Genomic DNA, 20,551 nt, shown 5'->3' with positions numbered 1-20,551 from the left:
TCTTGCAAGTTGCATGCTTTACTTTCCGCTGCCTATATACTCTTTGCATGCTTGCTTGAATTATGTGATGATTGCTTGACTTGTCTTAAATTAGCTAAAAACTGCCAAGAACTAAAATTGGGAAAAGGTTAAGTTTTATTTGGTCAAGTAGTCTAATCACCCCCCCTCTAGACATACTTTTGATCCTACAAAGGCTTTAGGAGAAACATGATACAAGATAACTCCAACGAAGAGATTGATGAATTTAAAATACCTCATTCTTGATAGCTTGAGAAACATGAAGTACGAAGGAAAATTATCAAGAATGACATAATACCACCTCCAATGGTACGGAAGAAAGAATAGCACTCCGGATTACAAGATGAAGAAAAACTTGAGCTCCTCTGAAAAGAATCTCGATGAACACTTCGAGAAGGAATTAAATCCTTGATGAACCATCATGTAGAACCTCCATGAAGAACTCCGATAAACAAAGGAATGATCAAAAGAAATGAAAGAGAAGTTGAAAACACAAGGTGAAGACTTGCAATGATTTAGATGAAGCTTTGCGACGAGATAGAGTGGAAACTTGGAACTCCGGAAAAGAAAGATGAGCAAAAGAAAACAAGAATTTTGATGAACCTCCGGGATAAGGGATTAATCACTTGGATGAAACAAGAATTAGAATTACATTATGATTATCCTTCACCAATTAAATTGATGACGAGAAAACGGATTGCATACAACTTATCCTCGAAGAAAGGATTAGGATAGATATGGCGCCAACTTGAGAAGGTCTTCAATGAACCACCGGTAGAATTGAAACCACGAATGAATTGATACGGAAGAGAAATCTTGAACGAACCACCGTAAGAATTAAAAATGAACAAAGAAAAGATAAGGAAGACACCGGGAAGAATTTAGTAAATGAATGAAGATTCTTTAGAGAATTTAGATACATGAGAACAAAGGGATCACGAACTGATTAGAGAACACTTGGTGCACCGGTAAGATTGGAGAATGACAACTGGAAGCTGAGAATGAATACACCTGAATTGATGGACTCCGGATAATCAAACTGAGAAGACTCTTGAATTGCTCCGGATAGGTGAAAAGAATTCTCACAATCGAAAACAACCGAGAGGATGGCAACAAGCTAGAACCACGAATCTTGAAGAGAATGGAGCAAGAAATGGAGGAAAAACTCTTCTTCGGTCTTCAAATGCAGAGAATGACGATGAGAAACACCACCAAGAATTATTGAGGTACTCCAGAATTAAAATTGGAAAGGTTGAACCAATGATGAAAATAATTTGGAAGATCTTGGAGAAAGACATTTGACTGATGATAAATCATTCTTACGTCAAACTTCGAAAAGAAATTTGAGGATAGCTCCGGGAAAATAAGAAGAGTCAGGTAAGATCCTGGGAAAAGACCTGTGGGTTAGGGCCCACTCAAAAGATACACAGTAGAACGATTCAAAAGAGAGAAAGCACTGATTGAATTAAATGACTTGAATGAGGGAACATCCTCGAAAGATCTTGAATGAATGCAGAGTGGAAACATGAATCTTCGAGATATTTTGAGCACTCCGAAACAATTGAAAAGCGAGAAATGAATGAATATGAGGAGCATCGGTATGAGAAGGCATTTGAAGCAAGGAAAAGAATATGGTCAACATAGAAAAAAAATAGAATTGAAACCACCGGAGAAGAAAAGAATTAAGGAAGATGACCTTGAGGCTCCTTTAAAGTCTTCATGAGAATCACCGGATAAGAACATTAACGGAAAAGGGAATGGAGAGGCTTCCCATCAATAGAAGGATACTTGAATAAGAAATCTGAGTCCTTGAAGAAAAGGGGTGGTAAGGCGGGAAAAACAAAAACTACTTGGGGACGGATGAAACAGACAACGTTGGGAAAAAATGAGAGGTGATCTTGCGATGTTAAAATGATCGGATCCACTTGAAGAAAAGCACACCAGTTGAAAAGGATTAACATGACAATCTCGATTATCATGAAGGATTAGTATTCACATAGAAATATGAGAACACCGCTTAGAAAAGGGATGGAATCCACATTTGTCTTCGAAGCAACTCGAATACCACAAACCAAAAGAAAAACAAAGGATTGGCTTGCAAAATAAGCCGGAACAAACATATGATAGAGATTTAGTCCGAAGTTTTCGTGGTGGGGCCTACACGGGCTCGATCGTACAGCACCATCATGTACAAGGCAATGCACATGACATACGAAGCGTCCCCGAGTCGGCATAGCCAAGGAGACTTAAAGACACAACGAGACCACTGTAAAACCAACCGTGGATAGGCGGACCACTAGACGTCGAACCCCAATTTCATATCATATATCCATCGGAAAGATATCCTAAGAGCTACTTGAATTCCCACTTATAAACTCCTGAAATTTTCCCAGTTATGCAATCAGGTGTTGGGGATACAGGGGAAGCATAATATCTCACCCAAAACTAGCAAATCCTACATCCAGATGTATCCATCCTTCAACACATAACCAATAAACCTTCGGAAATCATCTACCTCAACCTTCGAAAAGCATCCGTTATACGAGTTATGGCAATACTCCTGAACTCCCGCCCCAGTACTGGGTGGCGTCGAGGTTATCTCACCAACAACTGCATAAAAGAAATTTTCGATGTCGGCGAAACTAAACTCAGGTATTCCAGAACTGCAACGATAAAATTGTGACGACAACACCTCGGAGCTCAACTCCCCGGGACACTACCACAACCCCTAAATGACAGGAGGCACCAAGAACAATGTTCTCGTCACAAAACCATCGAAACGATTCCAAGATACCCGCGTGATCCTAAAAAAAATTAGTGAAATTTGAGAAGAGAAGAGTCAAAACTCTACGTCAGGATGCCTTACCAGAGTGATGAGGAGACTGGGGAGTAAAAAGAATTCCTAAACTCTCTGATATATAATTCCTAAATGACTCAAAACATTTTTTTCTAGACTCAACAACGGCTGCTAAATACGATCAAGCAGTGGGGGCTCCTAAGGTCGGGGAAGGCTCTGATACCAACTTGTAACGCCCTCGATGCGGCTATAGCTCCCACGTGTCGAAGCACGACTTAGAGGCATAACCGCATTGAAAGCAATGTCGCAAGTGAGGTAATCTTCACACAACCCATGTAATACATAAGGGAAAGAGATACATAGTTGGCTTACAATCGCCACTTCACACAAATAGATGAATAAAGCATTACATCATCCAGATACAATCAAGGTCCGACTACGGAACCAAAATAAAAGAAGACTACCCCAAATGCTACACAGATCCACGATCGACCCCAACTGGGCTCCACTACTGATCAACTAGTACGAAACAACATAAAGGACAAGATCTTCAATGAGCTCCTCCTTGAGCTTGGTTGCGTCATCTGCACAGTATCATCGGCACCTGCAAACTGGTTTTGGAAGTATATGTGAGTCACGGGGACTCAGCAATCTTACACCCTCGCGATCAAGACTATTTAAGCTTATAGGTAAGGCAAAGGTATGAGGTGGAGCTGCAGCAAGCGACTACCATATATGGTGGCTAACATACGCAAATGAGAGCGAGAAGAGAAAGCAAAGCACGTTCGAGAAAGTATGATCAAGAAGTGATCCTAAAACAACCTACGTCAAGCATAACTCCAACACCGTGTTCACTTCTCGGACTCCGCCGGAAAGAGACCATCACGGTTACACATGCGGTTGATGTATTTTAATTAAGGTCAACTTCAGGTTTTCTACAACCGGACGTTAACAAATTCCCATCTGCCCATAACCGCGGGCACGGCTTTCGAAAGTTCAAATCCCTGCAGGGGTGTCCCAACTTAGCCCATGACAAGCTCTCACGGTCAATGAAGGATATACCTTCTCCCGAGACATTCCGATCAGACTCGGTATCCCGGTTCTACAAGACAACTTCGACAAGTTAAAACAAATCCAGCAACACCGCTCGAATGTGCCGACAAATCCCGATAGGAGCTGCACATATCTCGTTCTTAGGGCACACTCAGATGAGCGCTCCATACAACTAAAACCAAACCTCGAGTTTCCCCGAGGGGGCGCTGCACAGGACTCTAGTTTGGACCAACACTCAGAGGAGCACTGGCCCGGGGGGTTTAAAATAAGATGACCCTTGGGCTGGCCGACCCAAGGGAAAGAAAAGGCTAGGTGGCAAATGGTAAAACCAATGTTGGGCATTGCTAGAGGAGTTTTATCCAAGGCAAACTGTCAAGGGGTTCCCATAATAGCCCAACCGCGTAAGGAACGCAAAATCCAGGAACATAACACCGATATGACGGAAACTCGGGCGGCAAGAGTGGAACAAAACACCAGGCATAAGGCCGAGCCTTCCACCCTTTACCAAGTATATAGATGCATTAATTAAATCAGAAATATTGTGATATCCCAACAAATAAACATGTTCCAACAAGGAACAACATCTCCATGTTCCAACAAGGAACAAACTTCAATCTTCACCTACAACTAACAACGCTATAAGAGGGGCTGAGCAAAGCGGTAACATAGCCAAACAATGGTTTGCTAGGACAAGGTGGGTTAGAGGCTTGGTTTAATGATATGGGAGGCATGATAAGCAAGTGGTCGGTATTGCAGCATAGGCATAGCAAAAGAGCGAGCAACTAGCAAGCAAATATAGAAGTGATTTCGAGGGTATGGTCATCTTGCCTGAAATCCCGCAAGGAAGAAGAATGAGTCCATGAAGAAGACAAACGGATGTAGCCAATGGATCCTCACAAACACAACGTTATCGGATTACCGAGAAGTACACCGGAAAGAAAGCAAACAACATAGTAAACAACCATCACATAGACATGGCATGATGCACAAACAATTATGATGCATGTCCGGTTTAATGAAGCATGGCATGGCAAAGTGCACAAACAACACTACAAGTTAAGTGGAGCTCAATATGCAACGAGTTGCATATTGACGGAACACCACATGCCTTATTTAATTCTCTCTCGTTTATGTACTCAACAAGATTAAATGTTGTTAGCATGGCAAGAGGTGAAACATGATGAAACTATCTAATCTAGGCAAGTTTAAATGAGGCCGGAACAACAAAACAACAAGTCCGGAAACTCCTCATATGCATATATTAGGTTTGGTACTGTTCTGCCGTAAACATAATTTTTAGAGTTATTAAACATGCAAAGCAATGTCACCATGTTAAACTAGGCATTTTTCCACCCCATTTACATATAAAGTTTATTAAATTCGGAGCTACAGTTATTTAGTTATGAAATAAAGCATTTTAGCAAGTTATTTAAACAAATTTAAACAAACAGCATTTTAAACATTTTAAACATGGATGAAAGTTTCATATTATTAAACTAGACAAAATTCTAAGCAACTTTCATATATTAAGTTTTTTACATATGAAGCATTATTCATAAGTTATTATATGCATGAAGACTAGGGGTTTTTCTGTAAAACCATAAACTCTGGAATATTGGCAAAATTCGCAGGGCCAGGGAAAAAATATAGCGGGCCGAAACAGAGGCTGGCCCAACATGAGGAAAAAACAAGAGGGCGCCGGAGCTGGCCTCACCATGGGCCAAGGCCCGTGAAGGCTGGCAGGCTCGCAGCGGGAGCTGGGTCGGAGGAGCCTGGGAGTAGCTGGGCCGCAGCGGGAAAGGAGGCCGGCCCACGCAGCTGGCCGTCTCGGTCAACGAAGGCGCGTGCGCGAGGGAGAGCGTATCGATGGAGAGGAGGCGTAGGCAGGCAGTGACGCAGAGATGCAGAGGAAGCAGGGGCTTGGCGCAGGGCAGAGGAGGACTCGGGGCTCCAACGGGTGGAACTTGAAGCGCAGGGCACGAGGAGGCACGGCTTCGACGAGCGTGGGTTCGGAGACTGGGGCGGGCTCCTTCGGTGGCCATCCATGGCGCTGCTGGTTCAAAGAAAGAGAGAGGGAGATGTAAGAGAGAGAGAGGACAAGGAGCAGGGACATGGCCTGGCCGGGGCACGATGGCCTGTGGCTCACCAACGCACATCTGCTGGATCCGCCGATGACGAGGGAGTGAGGGCGACACGGTGGCTGGCGACGGACTTGGCGCAACTCTGGCGAAAGGGATGAAACGGGGAGGTCGCGGAGGGAAAACGCAAGACGTCGGGTCAGGGCAGATCCGGCCATCTCCGGACGCGGTGGCCCACGGTCTTGGCGACGGAGCTGCAGAGGGTGGCATCCATGGCTCCATGGCTGGGTCTGCGGCGGTGTCATGGGGTCCCTGAAGACAAGAGAGAGGTGAGGGAATTGGGGAAAAAGAGAGGCCATGGGAGAAAGGAGGAAAAGGAAAGAGAGGGTTCCTGAAGGAGTCACCGACGGGAGGGCTCGTCGGAGCTGCAGAAGCTGCTCCCTGCTCATCGCCGACGGGGAGGGTTGGCTCGTTCCGCTCGGTTTTTGAGCTCCCGCGGGGCTCGCGCATGGGAGGCTGCTCGGGGCCGCTGCGGGACAGCTGGATCCAGGGCCTCGGTGGGATGAACCGGGACGACGAGGGCCATTCGATTTGGATCGGAAGGTCCAGAACGACGGTGGGGAGCTGCACGGGTTGGTTGGCTGGAAATGACTGCGCGAGAGGATTGGGCAGATGGATCGGGATGGATCCCGAGGAGAAAGAGGACTGGCGGCGGCGGCTGGGAGGATGGGACAAGGGCCCTCGGTTTTAGGGTTTTGTCCAAATAGCACTAGGAGTATATATATATATAAAGAAAGAGGGAGACATTTAGGGGCTAAACCGTCCCTCCAAATAAATCGAGCAGTCGAGAAAAATAGGGTAGGAAGTCCAATTAACAAAATAGAGACATTTTGTAGATGTTTGGGGATGATCCGGACACAACGGTGGCGACAGTCCGGGCCGGGTCCGGGACAGCTTTTCGGACACGCGCGCGAGAGGTCGGTTGGAACTCGTGGGCTGTGCAGAAGGGTGTTGGGGAACGTTACAGAAAACAAATATTTTCCTACGGTTTCACCAAGATCCATCTAGGAGTTCATCTAGCAACGAGTGATCGGATTGCATCTACATACCTTTGTAGATCACGCGCGGAAGTGTTCAAAGAACGGGGATGAGGAAGTCGTACACAACGTGATCCAAATCACCGGAGATCCTAGCACCGAACGGACGGCACCTCCGCGTTCAACACACGTACGGTCAGTGTGACGTCTCCTCCTTCTTGATCCAGCAAGGGGAAAGGAGAGGTTGATGAAGATCCAGCAGCACGACGGCGTGGTGGTGGATGCAGGGCGTCACAGCAGCAGGGCTTCGCCGTATACTGCAAGAGAGAGAGAGGTGTAGCAGGGGAGAGGGAGGCGCCAAAGGCTCAAGGGTGCGGCTGCCCCCTCCCCCTCCCCCTCATATATATAGGCTCCCCTAGGGGGGAGCCGGCCCTAGGAGATGAGATCTCCTAGGGGGGGCGGCGGCCAGGGCTAGAGTGGCCCCCAAGGCAAGGTGGGGCGCCCCCCACCCCTAGGGTTTCAACCCTAGGCGCATGGGGTGGGCCTAGGGGGGGCACCAGCCCACTATGGGCTGGTTCCCCTCCCCACTTTGGCCCATGGGGCCCTCCGGGATGGGTGACCCCCCCCCCCACCGGTGGACCCCCGGGACCCTTCCGGTGGTCCCAGTACAATACCGGTGACCCCGAAACTTGTCCCGATGGCCGAAATAGCACTTCCTATATATAATTCTTTACCTCCGGACTATTCCGAAACTCCTCGTGACGTCCGGGATCTCATCCGGGACTCCGAACAACATTCGGGTTACTGCATATACATATCTTCACAACCCTAGCGTCACCGAACCTTAAGTGTGTAGACCCTACGGGTTCGGGAGACATGCAGACATGACCGAGACGACTCTCCGGTCAATAACCAACAGCGGGATCTGGATACCCATGTTGGCTCCCACATGCTCCACGATGATCTCATCGGATGAAACACGATGTCGAGGATTCAAGCAACCCCGTATTCAATTCCCTTTGCCAGTCGGTATGTTACTTGCCCGAGATTCGATCGTCGGTATCCCAATGCCTCGTTCAATCTCGTTATCGGCAAGTCACTTTACTCGTACCGTAATGCATGATCCCGTGACCAGACACTTGGTCACTTTGAGCTCATAATGATGATGCATTACCGAGTGGGCCCAGTGATACCTCTCCGTCATACGGAGTGACAAATCCCAGTCTTGATCCGTGTCAACCCAACAGACACTTTCGGAGATACCCATAGTATACCTTTATAGTCACCCAGTTACATTGTGACGTTTGGCACACCCAAAGCACTCCTATGGTATCCGGGAGTTACACGATCTCATGATCTAAGGAAAAGATACTTGATATTGGAAAAACTCTAGCAAACGAACTATACGATCTTGTGCTATGTTTAGGATTGGGTCTTGTCCATCACATCATTCTCCCAATGATGTGATCTCGTTATCAATGACATCCAATGTCCATAGTCAGGAAACCATGACTATCTGTTGATCAACGGGCTAGTCAACTAGAGGCTTACTAGGGACATGTTGGTGTCTGTTATTCACACATGTATTACGATTTCCGGATAACACAATTATAGCATGAATAAAGACAATTATCATGAACAAGGAAATATAATAATAATGCTTTTATTATTGCCTCTAGGGCATATTTCCAACAGTCTCCCACTTGCACTAGAGTCAATAATCTAGTTACATTGTGATGAATCGAACACCCATGGAATTCTGGTGTTGATCATGTTTTGCTCTAGGGAGAGGTTTAGTCAACAGATCTGCTACATTCAGGTCCATATGTACTTTAAAAATATCTATGTCTCCATCTTGAACATTTTCATGAATGGAGTTGAAGCGACGCTTGATGTGCCTGGTCTTCTTGTGAAACCTGGGCTCCTTGGCAAGTGCAATAGCTCCAGTGTTGTCACAGAAGAGTTTGATTGGCCCCGACGCATTGGGTATGACTCCTAGGTCGGTGATGAACTCCTTCACCCAAATTGCTTCATGCGCTGCCTCCGAGGCTGCCATGTACTCCGCTTCACATGTAGATCCCGCCACGACGCTCTGCTTGCAACTGCACCAGCTTACTGCCCCACCATTCAAAATATACACCTATCCGGTTTGTGACTTTGAGTCATCCAGATCTGTGTCGAAGCTAGCGTCGACGTAACCCTTTATGACGAGCTCTTCGTCACCTCCATAAACGAGAAACATTTCCTTAGTCCTTTTCAGGTACTTCAGGATATTCTTGGCCGCTATCCAGTGTTCCTTGCTGGGATTACTTTGGTACCTTCCTACCAAACTTACGGCAAGGTTTACATCAGGTCTGGTACACAGCATGGCATACATAATAGAACCTATGGCTGAGGCATAGGGGATGACACTCATCTCTTCTATATCTTCTGCCGTGGTCGGACATTGAGCTGAGCTCAATTTCATACCTTGCAACACAGGTAAGAACCCCTTCTTAGACTGGTCCATATTGAACTTCTTCAATATCTTATCAAGGTATGTGCTTTGTGAAAGACCTATGAGGCGTCTCGATCTATCTCTATAGATCTTGATGCCTAATATATAAGCAGCTTCTCCAAGGTCCTTCATTGAAAAACTCTTATTCAAGTAGGCCTTAATGTTGTCCAAGAGTTCTATATCATTTCCCATCAAAAGTATGTCATCTACATATAATATGAGAAATGCTACAGAGCTCCCACTCACTTTCTTGTAAACGCAGGCTTCTCCGTAAGTCTGCGTAAACCCAAACGCTTTGATCATCTCATCAAAGCGAATGTTCCAAGTCCGAGATGCTTGCACCAGCCCATAAATCGAGCGTTGGAGCTTGCACACCTTGTTAGCATTCTTAGGATCGACAAAACCTTCTGGCTGCATCATATACAATTCTTCCTTAAGGAAACCATTAAGGAATGCCGTTTTGACGTCCATTTGCCATATCTCATAATCATAGAATGCGGCAATTGCTAACATGATTCGGACGGACTTCAGCTTCGCTACTGGTGAGAAAGTCTCATCATAGTCAACACCTTGAACTTGTCGATAACCCTTAGCGACAAGCCGAGCTTTATAGATGGTCACATTACCATCCGCGTCTGTCTTCCTCTTAAAGATCCATTTATTTTCTATGGCTCGCCGCTCAATGGGCAAGTCAGTCAAAGTCCATACTTCGTTTTTATACATGGATCCTATCTCGGATTTCATGGCTTCTAGCCATTTGTCGGAATCCGGGCCCGCCATCGCTTCTTCATAGTTCGAAGGTTCACCGTTGTCTAACAACATGATTTCCAAGACAGGGTTGCCGTACCACTCTAGTGCAGAACGTGTCCTTGTGGACCTACGAATTTCAGTAGGAGCTTGATCAGAAGTATCTTGATCATCATCATTAACTTCCTCTCTAGTCGGTGCAGGCACCTCAGGAACATTTTCTTGAGTTGCGCCCTTTTCCGGTTCAAGAGGTAGTACTTCATCAAGTTCTACTTTCCTCCCACTCACTTCTTTCGAGAGAAACTCCTTCTCTAGAAAGTATCCATTCTTGGCAACAAAGATCTTGCCTTCGGACCTGAGGTAGAAGGTATACCCAATAGTTTCTTTAGGGTATCCTATGAAGACGCATTTTTCCGATTTGGGTTCGAGCTTTTCAGGTTGAAGTTTCTTGACATAAGCATCGCATCCCCAAACTTTTAGAAATGACAGCTTAGGTTTCTTCCCAAACCATAATTCATACAGTGTCGTCTCAACGGATTTCGACGGAGCCCTATTTAAAGTGAATGCGGCAGTCTCTAAAGCATAGCCCCAAAAAGATAGCGGTAAATCGGTAAGAGACATCATAGATCGCACCATATCTAATAGAGTGCGATTACGACGTTCGGACACACCATTACGCTGAGGTGTTCCAGGCGGCGTGAGTTGTGAAACTATTCCATATTTTCTTAAGTGTGCGCCAAACTCGTGACTCAAGTATTCTCCTCCACGATCTGATCGTAGGAACTTGATTTTCCTGTCACGTTGATTTTCAACCTCACTCTGAAATTCCTTGAAGTTTTCAAAGGTTTCAGACTTGTGTTTCATTAAGTAGATATACCCATATCTACTCAAGTCATCAGTGAGGGTGAGAACATAACGATAGCCACTGCGAGCCTCAACACTCATTGGACCGCACACATCAGTATGTATGATTTCCAATAAGTTGGTTGCTCGCTCCATTGTTCCTGAGAACGGAGTCTTGGTCATTTTACCCATGAGGCATGGTTCGCACGTGTCAAATGATTCATAATCAAGAGACTCTAAAAGTCCATCAGCATGGAGCTTCTTCATGCGTTTGACACCTATGTGACCAAGGCGGCAGTGCCACAAGTATGTGGGACTATCATTATCAATCTTACATCTTTTGGTACTCACACTATGAACATGTGTAGCATTACGCTCGAGATTCATTAAGAATAAACCATTCACCATCGGAGCATGACCATAAAACATATCTCTCATATAAATAGAACAACCATTATTCTCGGATTTAAATGAGTAGCCATCTCGAATTAAACGAGATCCTGATACAATGTTCATGCTCAAACTTGGCACTAAATAACAATTATTGAGGTTTAAAACTAATCCCGTAGGTAAATGAAGAGGCAGCGTGCCAATAGCGATCACATCGACCTTGGAACCATTCCCGACGTGCATCGTCACCTCGTCCTTCGCCAGTCTCCGCTTATTCCGCAGCTCCTGTTTTGAGTTACAAATGTGAGCAACCGCACCGGTATCAAATACCCAGGAGCTACTACGAGTACTGGTAAGGTACACATCAATTACATGTATATCACATATACCTTTCGTTTTGCCGGCCTTCTTGTCCGCTAAGTATTTGGGGCAGTTCCGCTTCCAGTGACCACTCTCCTTGCAATAAAAGCACTCAGTCTCGTGCTTGGGTCCATTCTTTGGCTTCTTCTCGGCAGCTTGCTTGCCGGGCGCGGCAACTCCCTTTCCGTCCTTCTTGAAGGTTTTCTTACCCTTGCCTTTCTTGAACTTAGTGGTTTTATTCACCATCAACACTTGATGTTCCTTTTTGACTTCTACCTCTGCTGATTTTAGCATTGCAAATACTTCAGGAATGGTCTTTTCCATCCCCTGCATATTGAAGTTCATCACAAAGCTCTTTTAGCTTGGTGGAAGCGACTGAAGGATTCTGTCAATGACCGCGTCATCCGGGAGATTAACTCCCAGCTGAGTCAAGCGGTTATGTAACCCAGACATAGTGAGTATGTGCTCACTGACAGAACTGTTTTCCTCCATCTTACAGCTGAAGAACTTGTCGGAGACTTGATATCTCTCGACCCGGGCATGAGCTTGGAAAACCATTTTCAGCTCTTCGAACATCTCATATGCTCCGTGTCTCTCAAAACGCTTTTGGAGCCCCGGCTCTAAGCTGTAAAGCATGCCGCACTGAACGAGGGACTAGTCATCGGTACGTGCCTGCCAAGCGTTCATAACGTCTTGTTCTGCAGGGAGAACATGTGCATCACCCAGCGGTGCTTGTAGGACATGATCTTTCTTGGCAGCTATGAGGATGATCCCCAGGTTCCGGACCCAGTCCGTGTAGTTGCTGCCATCGTCTTTCAGCTTGGTTTTCTCTAGGAACGCGTTGAAGTTGAGGACTACGTTGGCCATTTGATCTACAAGACATATTGTAAATATTTTAGACTAAGTTCATGATAATTAAGTTCATCTAATCAAATTATTCAATGAACTCCCACTTATATAGACATCCCTCCAGTCATCTAAGTATAACATGATCCGAGTTAACTAGGCCGTGTCCGATCATCACGTGAGACAGACTAGTCAACGTCGGTGAACATCTTCATGTTGATCGTATCTTCTATACGACTCATGCTCGACCTTTCGGTCTTCTGTGTTCCGAGGCCATGTCTGTACATGCTAGGCTCGTCAAGTCAACCTAAGTGTTTTGCATGTGTAAATCTGTCTTACACCCGTTGTATGTGAACGTTAGAATCTATCACACCCGATCATCACGTGGTGCTTCGAAACAACGAACTGTCGCAACGGTGCACAGTTAGGGGGGACACTTTCTTGAAATTATTATGAGGGATCATCTTATTTACTACCGCCGTTCTAAGTAAACAAGATGCAAAAACATGATAAACATCACATGCAATCAAATAATAGAAGTGACATGATATGGCCAATATCACATAGCTCCTTTGATCTCCATCTTGGGGCTCCATGATCATCTTGTCACCGGCATGACACCATGATCTCCATCATCATGATCTCCATCATTGTGTCTCCATGAAGTTGCTCCCCAACTATTACTTCTACTACTATGGCTAACGCGTTTAGCAATAAAGTAAAGTAATTTACATGGCGTTTCTCAATGACACGCAGGTCATACAAAAAATAAAGACAACTCCTATGGCTCCTGCCGGTTGTCATACTGATCGACATGCAAGTCGTGATTCCTATTACAATAGCATGAACATCTCATACATCACATATAGATCATTCATCATTCATCACAACTTTGGCCATATCATATCACAAAGCACTTGCTGCAAAAACAAGTTAGACGTCCTCTAATTGTTGTTGCAAGTTTTACGTGGCTGAAATAGGATTCTAGCAAGAACGTTTTCTTACCTACGTGAAAGCCACAACGTGATTTGTCAACTTCTATTTACCCTTCATAAGGACCCTTTTCATCGAATCCGCTCCAACTAAAGTGGGAGAGACAGACACCCGCCAGCCACCTTATGCAACTAGTGCATGTTAGTCGGTGGAACCGGTCTCACGTAAGCGTACGTGTAAGGTTGGTCCGGGCCGCTTCATCCCACAATACCGTTGAAGCAAGATAAGACTAGTAGCGGCAAGAAAGTTCACAACATCAACGCCCACAACAAATTGTGTTCTACTCGTGCAAGAGAACTACGCATAGACCTAGCTCATGATGCCATTGTTGGGGAACGTTGCAGAAAACAAAAATTTTCCTACGGTTTCACCAAGATCCATCTAGGAGTTCATCTAGAAATGAGTGATCGGATTGCATCTACATACCTTTGTAGATCACGCGCGGAAGCATTCAAAGAACGGGGATGAGGAAGTCGTACACAACGTGATCCAAATCACCGGAGATCCTAGCGCCGAACGTACGGCACCTCCGCGTTCAACACACGTACGGTCATCCTGACGTCTCCTCCTTCTTGACCCAGCAAGGGGAAAGGAGAGGTTGATGAAGATCCAGCAGCACGACGGCGTGGTGGTGGATGCAGGGCGTCACAGCAGTAGGGCTTCGCCGTATACTACGAGAGAGAGAGGTGTAGCAGGGGAGAGGGAGGCGCCAAAGGCTCAAGGGTGCAGCTGCCCCCTCCCCCCCCTCATATATATAGGCTCCCCTAGGGGGGCGCCGGCCCTAGGGGATGAGATCTCCTAGGGGGGCGGCGGCCAGGGCTGGAGTGGCCCCCAAGGCAAGGTGGGGCGCCCCCCACCCCTAGGGTTTCAACCCTAGGCGCATGGGGTGGGCCTAGGGGGGCGCACCAGCCCACTATGGGCTGGTTCCCCTCCCCACTTTGGCCCATGGGGCCCTCCGGGATGGGTGGCCCCACCTGGTGGACCCCCGGGACCCTTCCGGTGGTCCCGGTACAATACCAGTGACCCCGAAACTTGTTACGATGGCCGAAACAGCACTTCCTATATATAATTCTTTACCTCTGGACTATTCCGAAACTCCTCGTGATGTCCGGGATCTCATCCGGGACTCCGAACAACATTCGGGTTACTGCATATACATATCTTCACAACCCTAGCGTCACCGAACCTTAAGTGTGTAGACCCTACGGGTCCGGGAGACATGCAGACATGACCGAGACGACTCTCCGGTCAATAACCAACAGCGGGATCTGGATACCCATGTTGTCTCCCACATGCTCCACGATGATCTCATCGGATGAACCACGATGTCGAGGATTCAAGCAACCCCGTATTCAATTCCCTTTGCCAGTCGGTATGTTACTTGCCCGAGATTCGATCGTCGGTATCCCAATACCTCGTTCAATCTCGTTATCGGCAAGTCACTTTACTCGTACCGTAATGCATGATCCCGTGACCAGACACTTGGTCACTTTGATCTCATAATGATGATGCATTACCGAGTGGGCCCAGTGATACCTCTCCGTCATACGGAGTGACAAATCCCAGTCTTGATCCGTGTCAACCCAACAGACACTTTCAGAGATACCCGTAGTATACCTTTATAGTCACCCAGTTACGTTTTGACGTTTGGCACACCCAAAGCACTCCTATGGTATCCAAGAGTTACACGATCTCATGGTCTAAGGAAAAGATACTTGATATTGGAAAAACTCTAGCAAACGAACTATACGATCTTGTGCTATGTTTAGGATTGGGTCTTGTCCATCACATCATTCTCCCAATGATGTGATCTCGTTATCAATGACATCCAATGTCCATAGTCAGGAAACCATGACTATCTGTTGATCAATGGGCTAGTCAACTAGAGGCTTACTAGGGACATGTTGGTGTCTGTTATTCACACATGTATTACGATTTCCGGATAACACAATTATAGCATGAATAAAGACAATTATCATGAACAAGGAAATATAATAATAATGCTTTTATTATTGCCTCTAGGGCATATTTCCAACAAAGGGCTCGAGCTGAGAGAAGAGAAGAGAGAGAGAGACCCGGCGACTGTTTTGGAGACCGAAACGTCCGACGATAGACCGGCTATACTGCTGCTATAGTTATCCATTGGGCTATCAAACAGACTCCAAATGCGATGAAACTTGACAGGCGGTCTATCTACACTAAAATAAGCCCGCACGTCAACTTTCATCCCATTCCGAGAACATTTTCCGGCCACTTGTAAAATAATATTTCGGACATGCCGCGGGCGCGTGCAAGTGTGTCTGGGCTCAGAACGGACAACGGACGGACTGGGGAACCCGGATGGATGCAAGTTTTAAAACATGATGATGCAATGCACATGATGACATGACAAGATGCAACACGCAAGCAAATGACATGGCAATGACGGCGAATAACTGGAAGACACCTGGCACATCGGTCTTGGGGCGTCACACTCCTGGTCGGAAAACTCTTCTGCAATATGAGACGTTGCAGCCGTGTAGGTCAGCATTTAGAATATGCCGGCAAGTCATAGAGATAACAACAATAATAATGCTAACAATATATGCAATTTGGCTGTGGGGCTCTGAGTTTTATGTTTTTGCGAAAAAGCCAGTTTTTTCCTACAACAAAGGACTTGCTTACAATTACTACAAAATGTTGGTAGTTTTTGAGATGGTTCCGCCAACCAATGTCTCATTCCCAATTATTAATTAACCCCTCAATTAATTTATTTGTTCGGTGTTGAGATTTTCGAAATACTCCAATTTCCAGAGGTTCCTTTGTCCGTAACCGGGGACACGGCTAATCGATTAGGTTGTTACTCTACAGAGTCTTGTGCACTTTACCCACAAGAATCGTTCCCTCCTTTATGTCCTCGCACTTCCTGGTGTTTGAAGACGGGATGAACGAAACAGGGTCTTCCGTAGAGTTTCTCTGAGCACTGCCGGTACCCATCCATGTCCTACCGTTCTTCTACATCTGCTGGCACCGTCCGTCCAGAGTCACGCCTAAGGTCAACCCAGCCAGAGCCCATAATGGCTTGCGGTTGCACAGGTAAGCTTTCGGTCAAAGGGTATCCATCCGTCTCTTCGTGGCTAGGTGAAGCTTTCCGCAAGATGTCATGGCGCTTCTCCATGCATCCCGACCATCCGCTGGTTCCTCCAGGGTGCCCGTCACCCGTCCCCCACCCAGTATTGAATTTGAAGTCCATCTTGAGCTTGAAGTCATGGGGTTGTCATCATCTTGACTCTCACATCTCCCTTATGAATCTCTCAACCAACCCCGTCTACAAGCATAGCAAGATAAACTACATCGTCCCGGGCAATAGTAGCAAGGGGGATTGGGTTCATCCTACCTCATGATACTACTCAAGACATAACTTAAAATTCTCCTACTGCATGCATGGTGGAGAGGAATATTTCTAATGCAACAAAATCATAGGTATTGTAAAACATGATCAAATGACTTGCCTGGCTGATGGTCTTCAAACGCTAGTGACTCGAGATAGCAAGCTTCGCACTCCAGAAATTCTATCGAGTCAAACAATAGCACAAATAAGTATTTCACTAACTAACATAACAGCAAGCTAAAGGAAAACACACAAGCACTCAAACCAAAACCAAAGAAAACTCGAGGAAAACAAAATCAAGGTTTTCAACACTTCAAGAAACAACAAAGAAATAGTTTTATCCCACTAACACTTTTATTAGCAGAACCAAAACAAGGGTTTTGCTAACTAACATAAAGGAAAACAACAAATAAAGTAGATGCAAAAGGAATCACATCAATATCTATTATAGAACTCCTGTTATACCTAAACAAAACTAATAAGAAAATAAAATAAAACTTTTTATTTTGCTGCAAATAAATGTTCACCCTCTGTAACTACAGAAACTAATCTAAAATAAAGTATAGCAGGGGTAAACTAACATCCTATAATAACTAGAACAGCAGGAAGCAGCAGGAAGCTAAATAAAACTAGAAAAGCTTGATTTTGACTAAAACTAATTTTAACACAATCTACAAATACCCCAACAAGTTCCTACTGGTAGGCTAGGTCAAAACTAAGCAGTGGCAAAAAGAATCACCTAAAAATAATAATCCTAGCTCAATTTATAGCAGAAATACTAATCTGACTAAAACTAATATAAAACTATTTTTTATAAGCTTAAACATGGCCGAATCTAATTTCTACAGAAGCTACAAGAAATTTGTAAACTAACAAAAAAAGAATCAACTAAAAATAATAAATAACCTATAAGATACAGATTTTACAAGAGCAGAACTATTCTGTTTAAAAAAACAGAAACAAAGAATAAAACTAAAACAACTATGGCGCTGACGGGCCGAAACAGTGAACGCTCTAAAACTATCTAACGCGTGAGCGATTAATAAACCACTGCCTCCATGGGCTAACAGAAATAATCCGATCGCCGGTCTAACTAAACCGCAACTAAATAAACCGATCTAAACCAAAACTAAATCCGATCTATATGAAATAAACCTAACCCTTCGCGGATCTAATCTAAGCCGTAGGTTTCATGTCGAACGGAGAGGGGAGGTGGCGGCTTACTGCGGTGGTGGTCGACGGCGACAGAGGGTGGCGGAGGTCGGCGTCGAGCGGGATGGGGTCTCCGGCGATCGACGAAGGTGGCAAAGACGCCGGGTGGATGCGGCGGAGCGAGGCGGAGGTGGTGGTGGAGTTGTGGGGGCTCAGGGACGATGGAAACGGCCAGGGCGATGACGATGGCTCCCTTGTGAGCTACAGCTCCGGTGATCGGCGGTCGAGCTCGGGGTCGTCGCTGCTGTGGGTAAGAGGGAGGCAGACCATGTCAAAACGATGCGCAACATCGGGGAAAGCTCAAAGGTGGAAGGGGGAGTCGTGTTGTTGCTCACAGGAGATGGAGGCGGCGATGAACTGAGGCGGCTGCGGCGAGATCCAAAGGAGGAGGGCACGAGTTGCGGTGGGTTTTGGGCTAGGGTTTTAGGAGGGTCGGGGGAGGGGAGCTAGGGCTATTTATAGGGCACCTTCGTGGAGCAGGGGGCGGCTCGGGATCGTGATCCCGTGGAATTCGGACGTGGCGGCGGCGTCGAACGCGCTCTGGCGCGGCATAGCGTGGGCAAGGGAAAAGAGATGAGGTGGGGCCGGCGCGTCGGTGAGAGAGGGAGAGGAGGGTTCAGTCGGGCGACCGAAGCGAGGGGATTCGGGTGCGGGCGCGGCTGGGCTGCGGCTGTGGCCCGCTGTTGGGCCGCGCCGGGTGGCTGGCTGGGCCGGTTGGCCTGGCCAGCTCGGGGGTTCTTTCCTTTTTTTGAATAAGGCAGAGAGAAAAAATAACTAAGAGAAAACTATAATATTTTTATATAGGACATATATATATCAAAATTCTTAGGGGAAATAATCCTACAACGTGGACATTTTTCCAGAGGCAAAACACAAACTAAAAAAACATTTTCTGCAACTCCAAATAAAATTCAAATTTGAATTCAAACCTTTTGGCAATATTTTCTTCTGACATTTTTGGAGTGTCATGTTAGCTCCTCTCATACTTTTTCTCAAGTATTTGTCAGGGATATTGAAGTAGATTTTCAAATGCCAAGTTTGAATCCAAATTCAACCAAACTCAAATGCCTCTGAAAATTTCCAAAAGTCACTCAATTCAAACAAAATGCATAGATGCTTAACTAATATTTGTAAAACATTGCAAATTGAAAATTTGGGATGTTACACCAATGAAAGGTACTCGTTGCTTCGGTATCAAAGGGAAGCTTGCCCCTAGATACGTGGGTCCTTTCAAGATCATTGGCAAAAGAGGCGACCTCTCCTATCAACTTGAGCTTCCATCCAACTTTGCAAACGTGCACGACGTGTTTCACGTGTCTCAACTCCGCAAGTGTTTCAAGACTCCTGACCGCACCATCAACTTTGAAGAGATTGATCTCCAAGAAGACATGTCTTATCATGAGCACCCCGTTGCTATTCTTGAAGAAACTGAGCGCAAGACTCGCAACAAGTCTATCAAATTCCTGAAAGTCAAGTGGTCACATCATTCCGATCGTGAAGCCACCTGGGAACGCGAGGATCACCTCCATTCTGATTACCCGGAGTTTTTCCAGTCCTAGATCTCGGGACGAGATCCTTTCGTAGTGGTGGAGTGTTGTAACACCCCGTATGTAACTTGCCATATTTGTATTCCAACGCTTGCCTTTTTCGGCACTAAGTTATGTTATTTCCTTGTTGTCGGGTTTTTGTCTTCGTGTTGTTTTGCCTTTGTCATGCATCTCATATCATGTCATCATGTGCATTGCATTTGCATACGTGTTCGTCTCATGCATCCGAGCATTTTCCCCGTTGTCCGTTTTGCATTCCGGCGCTCCTATGTCCTCCGGTGTCCATTTCTACCTCTTTTTGTGTGCGGGTGTTAAACGTTTTCGGATTGGACCGAGACTTGCCAAGCGGCCTTGGTTTACTACCGGTAGACCACCTGTCAAGTTTCGTGCCATTTGGACTTCGTTTGATACTCCAACGGTTAACCGAGGAACCGAAAAGGCCTCGTGTGTGTTGCAGCCCAACACCCCTCCAAAGTGGCCCAAAACCCACCTAAACCCCCTCCATCATCTAGGTCGTTCGATCACGATCGTGTGGCCGAAAACCATGCTCAATTTGGAGCCTCCTAGCTCCTCCTACCTATAAAAAGGCCCTCCCCTTCCAAAGCCCGGGTCTTTTCGCACCCTAACCCTAAAATTCTGCATCTCCGCCGCCGGACACCCCGCACAGCCGCCCCACGCCAGTCACGGGCCGCCACGTGGCACCCCGCTGCCGCCGCCCCACCGGCCTGCTCGGCCCGCAGGAGGCCCCCGGAGCCCGTCACCG

The sequence above is a fragment of the Triticum dicoccoides genome, chromosome 5A (assembly GCF_002162155.2).
Source record: "Triticum dicoccoides isolate Atlit2015 ecotype Zavitan chromosome 5A, WEW_v2.0, whole genome shotgun sequence".
Classification (NCBI taxonomy): Eukaryota; Viridiplantae; Streptophyta; class Magnoliopsida; order Poales; family Poaceae; genus Triticum; species Triticum dicoccoides.
This window is presented reverse-complemented; position numbering follows the sequence as displayed.